The sequence below is a fragment of the Acomys minous genome (assembly GCF_964271855.1).
Source record: "Acomys minous genome assembly, chromosome: 3".
NCBI lineage: Eukaryota > Metazoa > Chordata > Mammalia > Rodentia > Muridae > Acomys > Acomys minous.
Genome location: NC_140485.1, coordinates 4,784,092 through 4,790,542, shown reverse-complemented (window position 1 = coordinate 4,790,542; position 6,451 = coordinate 4,784,092).

Below are 6,451 nucleotides of genomic sequence, written 5' to 3'. Positions count from 1 at the left end.
ACAAGAAAGTGGTGTCAGTGTGTTAAGGTTGGAACAAGAAAATGAAATCTACTGGCGGCCAAGATAAAAATCAGCCTACGGAGAACAAAGAAGAGTTACAGGTATTTGTGGGTTTATCAGGACTGCAATTCTGGGGTGACAAAACTCAGGCCACCTTAAAAATGTGCTCTGGTGTTTACAAGACAATATCTATACTTATATCTCAAATTGCAAGGTAGGGGACTGTTAACTGCATCTGTTGCTTGTCAAGAATGCGGATTCCTGCTGCAGAGGTCAAGCTGTCCTAAAGAGAGAGGACTCGTAAACAGGGCAGTGCAGGGACTGGGTGGTGATGGGTGGGGGGTTTAGGGAGGGGTGTGTGTGGGATGACACTTTAGGCTGTGAGTTGTGTACTGAACCTAACAAGACAGTAATAGGGCTAGGATGCAGCTTCTAGCCAGGTCAGATGGTGACTACGGCCCCGGGCTTTGGGTCCATGGCTTGGAAAGCTTGGCTTTGCCAGCAGCAGCAGCAGCAGCGATGTCCACATAAGGAGAACAATCATGGCGTGACTGGAAATCCTGAAGCTTTTCCCACAGGCTGAACCGTTTATACAGACGGCAGATTCAGTGTGAGGGCTGAAGACAAAAATATACAACAACGGTTATAACAGCAAAACCTGGCAAAATGCAAATAACTGATAACAGTAAAGCGGGACGGTCAATTATGAGTACAGACCTGAAAATGTTTATTTCAAACAGTTTTTATTGACAGTGCAACGTGTTTATCATATAGTATTGACACAAACTTACACGAGCAGCGTAACTCTACCCACATTTTTAAAGCCTTTCTTTGCAGATAAAAGAGCATAGAATGAAATATGCCAAATATAATAATTTGGGGTGTGTGATTACGAATGGTTCTAATTTTCTTTTTATCCTCACTGTAGTTTTCCAAAGAATTTTTCCTTCCATGGTCAGAAGAAAAGCACGGTTTTATTAAAGATTAGGAAACACAAGCCTAGTGCCTTGGTCCAGCTGAGACCTGAAACATTCTCCCCAATGTCCGAAATGTGTTCCGTGGTGTGTCGCTTAGGGCAGACCCAAACAATAGGACCGATGTATCACAGACCGGCGCCTCTAGGTCTGCAGGTTAAAACGAACCTCTTCCCTTTGCAAGCTGATGGTCATACATCTTTGGCTTCAGCAACAGAAAGCTGAGCCCATCCCTAGTGATGATTTCGCATCTCGCCTCCTTTAAGCTGAACTGCCCTTTCCCATTGCAGCCCCCGGGACGGTCTTTCCTCCATCCGGACTCATCCTGGTGGCTGGAATTGGGTTTCCCTTTGGTAGAACCCAAGCCTTGGCCCTCTCTGATCCCTTTAATGTCTTATCTTGAAAATATGTGGCACCTCACAGCTTCTTACAGACTTGGATTGTAAATGCAAGAGTTGGGTATGACATTAGGGGCCACAGGGAGAGAAGTGAAGAGATAAAAACTAGTAAGTTATGATTTTCTGGCAAGGCATAAGGGCATTAAAAAAAAAACTAGTCACCTGTGGAGCGAAAATAAAGATGTCACCTCCCTCGTGGTACAGAGCTGCCAATGGACCTGCAGAACAGAGCACTTTGAATGGCTTTGGGTGTGCACAAAGTACTGGAGAAGCCCCTTGTTACTGATGCTCTTCCTCAGACTCTGCCTCACTGATGCTCTTCCTCAGACTCTGCCTCTCTGGAATTCCTGCCAGCCTCACCATTGGGACCATCTCCAGAGGCTGCTCCCCAAGCTCTGCTGTCCATCTGCTTGCTGCAGATTTCTTTATGTCTGGGATCGTAAACCCCTGAACTGGGAAATTTATTAAAGTTTGTATTCCCTTCGATACATTGCTCTTGGCAACTACTAAATAAAACATATTTAATTAACTTTAATTTCCCTTCCTAGATAAACTATTTTTTTCCTTTTTAATCATAGCAATTCCTGCACTCCAGTGCAAATATCTCTTGCTGACTGTAAAGCCAGGTCCTGGGGTTTGGCATCTGGAAGGTGAAAGCAGGACAGGACGTTGGAGGCATAGTCAGAGGCTCACTGTGGAGGTTCCCAGCTGGGTAAGCGTGGGGTGAATGGATGCTGGCCATCTCTAGGACCATTCACTATGGATGCTGGCCATCTCTAGGACCATTCACTATGGATGCTGGCCATCTCTAGGACCATTCACTATGGATGCTGGCCATCTCTAGGACCATTCACTGTTGGACAGGTGTCAGCTAGTCTTCAATGGTGAGGAGACATGAGTTCATCACTCAGTCCTCACCTTGAGTTACTCATAGAAACATACTTTTGTATGTGCATAGCTCCTGGTACCCAAGAAATATTGAAATATTACCATAAAATTCACCCATATCTCCAGGCCACTCGGTGGCTCTCATCCAAAGTTTGTTGGCAGATATGGAAGGAGGGAACAGAAGCCAATTTTTAGGCTATTCATAGTTCTGGGGTACAGGAACATTTTCAGAACAATAGTGTGGGAGACTTATCTGCCACATTCAGAGCCTGAGAGAAAAACTGGACTTCCTCTTTAGATCCTGGAGCTCAACCCTGGTTAATAGCACACCACCAAACAAACGGAGCCCACTCAGGAGGTGCCCAGGAAGCGCAGAGCCGGCCCAGAATTCCAAGTTCCTCTGTCCCAGCCCCTAGCCATCTAATGGTACATACAGCATTTGGCAACTCCACTAACTTGTCCCTGGTCCTTGTCCTCTTGCCTGGGTTTAAGTCAGAGGCTTGTGACTTTGGTTTCCTTCTGGAGTGAGGTAAGACATCCTGTGTTTATGTAAATCAGTCCTTGTTTTTTCAAACATAAATGCTAATTGGTAATAGCCAGTTGATAAGTCAGCTGATTTATAAGCCTCTGGAGAAAGCTCCCTATTTAATCGGCAAATAGAGCAGTCCACATCTGATGGTGGGGTTGCTTGTCATCTCAAATGGTGTTGGATGTGTGTCTTGCTAGAGGCTGGCTCACAGGATGACTTTGCCTGTCACAAGCAATGCTGCTATTCAAATGAGGAAGGTTGCTAGAAGCAGGGCTCAGATGTGATTTTTTTTTTTTAAAAATTGAAAACTTTATTTATGTATCCTCTAGAATATTCCAAGCCCCTCCAGGAAGAGATACAATGCTCTCTGTTTAGCTGGTGAGGCAGAGGCAACAAAAACCCTATTATGTATAATACCTCTGAAGCCAAATTACAGTATTTACCTCTGCGTGTGAACTTGACATGCGTAATTATCTCTGCTTAGAACAGAAAATGGGAAAAGGGTTCAATGAGCAGCCACGTGTGTGCACTGAATAATGTTGCTCCAACAGAAACAAAGGTGTGAGGAGGACTGGGGAGGAGGAAGAGCCTAGGGAGGAGGCAGGAGAGCACAGCATGGGGTAGCCTGAGGGGAAGAAAGAACAAGAGGGAGTTTCTAGGTGTGGGAACAAGGCTTGTGTGGGGAACTCAGACTTCCTCTGACCAGCACAGGTTCCCTGGACTGGGCAGGCCCATCCCCCTATCCAAGTAGACAGCACCTCCTCTTCCTAAGCTACCCCTGACAGGGCCAAAAGCATGTGGGGTCTTAAGATTTCCCCATTTTTTGCCCTGGCTGGCCATACAGAGGAAGGAATTTGGGGGGGGAAAGGAGGAAACTCACAATGGCTCAGTTTTCAGAATAACTGCCTTGGCCTCTTACGTAGCTACAAGCTGCTGATGAAAGAGTGATGGCCTGACCCAAAGCATCAGCAGCCAGCTCTTCACACCAAAGCAACAGTAGCATTTATCCCTGGAAGAGGAAAACAAATTGCTCAAAACTTTCTTTTTCTTTTCTTTTTTTTTTTTAACCAGTGTGTAGTTGACTGACGTGTAATGCTGGTTTAAGTATCGATCTTTAATTAGCTATCACCTCAAGACACTGCCATCAAGATAGCATCCTCAGAGAATTATGAAGTTTTGCTCTTACTTCATCCATCAGCCTAGCCCTGAAGGGAAAGCTCTGGGGACAGAAGATAGAACATTCTAGCACAACCTAGAAATAAGCTCAGCTTTCTCGGCTTGGAGCCTGCTTGCTTCCAGTGCTGAAAAGGACACCCTCTGGGGATGCAGACTTCCTGAAGGCAAGCCAAGGCTCTGGTTCCCAGCTAATGCTTGCCTCTCCTCAGCTCCCTAATAGCTTTCAGGTGCAACCTTGGTCGTGAGGCTGTGGTTTACTTCAGGCCTTGCATTTCTGTTTTGCATTGGCAGCCTGGCCCGGCCTCTTAGGAGCTATAGGAACCAACTCCCGATGACCCAGTTGTTGAACATGAGTCTCTCTGCTGGAGTGGGTGGGGGACAGCCAGTGGGAACCAGCCGGTCAATACCCAGGACGCGAAGATGGTTGTTAAATCCTGCACTCATTCTTTTGGTTCTTGTCTTCTGGGGGTGCTTACTACCACTCATGGGTAAAGGCTGTAGGGGTCAGCTGGGGGGGAGTGTCTGGTAAATAGTCCACAGTGAACACAGTTGTCCCCGCAATAAGGAATTATCCATCCCCAAATGTCATTAAGGCCATTTTAGGAATCCTGACCTAAGCCTTCTGATGCTTAGACTGTGAGCACAAGAGAAAGTCCAGCCATGAGCTTAGAGGGAAACAGAACAGAGACAGACGATGCTGTCCATGTGATGACACTGGGAAAACCAGAAGTGCCTTCTTCATCGGTGTGTGTGTGTGTGTGTGTGTGTGTGTGTGTGTGTGTGTGTGCGTGTGTGTGTGTGTGCTCACTCTGTGTGGTTGCAATACCCTCTGAAAAAGTATTGGCAATGAGTGCTTATCCACTCCCAGGATGCCCCTTAAGCCAAAGGATCAAGGCTAGGGACTAGAACATCCAGAAGAGGCTAGTGTCTCCCAGTACACTGTGACCTAGGTAAGCAACATTACCCACAGAAGGACCCTGCTTCCTGCAAGCTTGGGGTCATTCGTTCCTGAAAATGCGCAAATGCAATCTAAGTTAGCAATGTTGATGTCACGCTCATGGGTGCTGGCGTGTGGGGCCCCCTTTCTGTGGCGAGCAGTGCAGTGTGCGAGCACTGTGGAAGAAGGCGAGCTCTTTGTCTAGTGGCTAACCCCCAGCCCTTCCATGTGTCGTGATTGCTTCACTCTTCTCAGTGGCCTTTTGAGCAGCAATGATGGGATCTGCACATTGTCCTGGATCTTCACTGTTAATCCAGCCAGCGGTGAACATTAGTCCTTGTCAGTAAGTCCATCTGTTTCAGTAACCCTAGCCTGTCGGTGTTTGCTTTGTTCTCTTGAGGACCCACCCTTCTGCCCTGTGGATGCTCAGACATCTATAGCTCAGTTATTATCAACCAACAGGCTGAGGTCTGCTTGCTATGCCTGATCAGGGATCATCTAAGTGAGGAGGAGAAGATGGCAGTCCCTTGAGTATTCAAAGCCTAGGAACTATCTTGGCAGACCCAGAGGCTTAGTGGTAGACACTCCGAGAATTAGGGGCCTGTTCTTGCAAGGTTTTAGAAAACAAGGATTTAAGCTCTAGAGAGCAGGGTTGAGGCTGATCACTCAGGGCCTTAACCTGCAGTGGCCCAGTACTCGCCAGCCAGCTAGTATAAACCTCCGCTTCCAATCGCAGTAGGCATTGGTAAGAGATAGCAACAAGTAGCAGAGCGTGGCGCCTTCTAATGCTACTTCTCTCAGATAGCTGTCACATGCTGGAATCTCCTGCTTTGACAGTGACATGTTTTATAATGCTCAAGCTAGAGTGTCTGAGACCCTCGGTGACTTACCTTGGGTACATCCCTTAACCTCTGAGCGACCAGGGCCTGGTGACCTTCACTTCTCTGCCTCTCCACGGCCTTCTACAGTCCTTCAATGTCTAGTCTCTACCTTTTTGTTCAATTTCTCTACTTCTACTCTTCCTCATCTTAGCCTCGTCTGTTCCTTATCATTTTGTCCTAGCTGCCTTCTCATTGCCGCTACTGGGGTGGCAGCCACCGCCACCGCTGCCGCCGGTGTTGCCCCTTGCACCCTGCTGCCACTTCTGTTGTCCTCTCTTCGTGTTACCAGATTAGCCTATCCTACTAATGGTGGTGACCAAAAATAGACAAGAAAAAGCCATTCAAGAGGAGGCTTTTAGTTGGCCTGCTGTTTGGCACCAGGGGAAGCACTAGAGGGTTTGAGAAGCGAACTGAATAGCATTCTCATGTAGCCAAAACGGCACAGAGTGGCAAGGTTTCCTTCCCCACCAATTAAAGCAGAGCCTCATGCGAATAAAGGGTTATGTTAGTACCAGGCCTGCCGTTATCCCTTATGCAAATGGCAGGCTTTGCATGCTGGGCCATCAGCACAAGAAACTGCTGTTCCAAGAGCTTAGGTAATTGGCTGCAGAGTCCTGTAGAGTGCACTGCACATTTAATGGTAAAAAATGCTGTGCAAGCCATTTGTG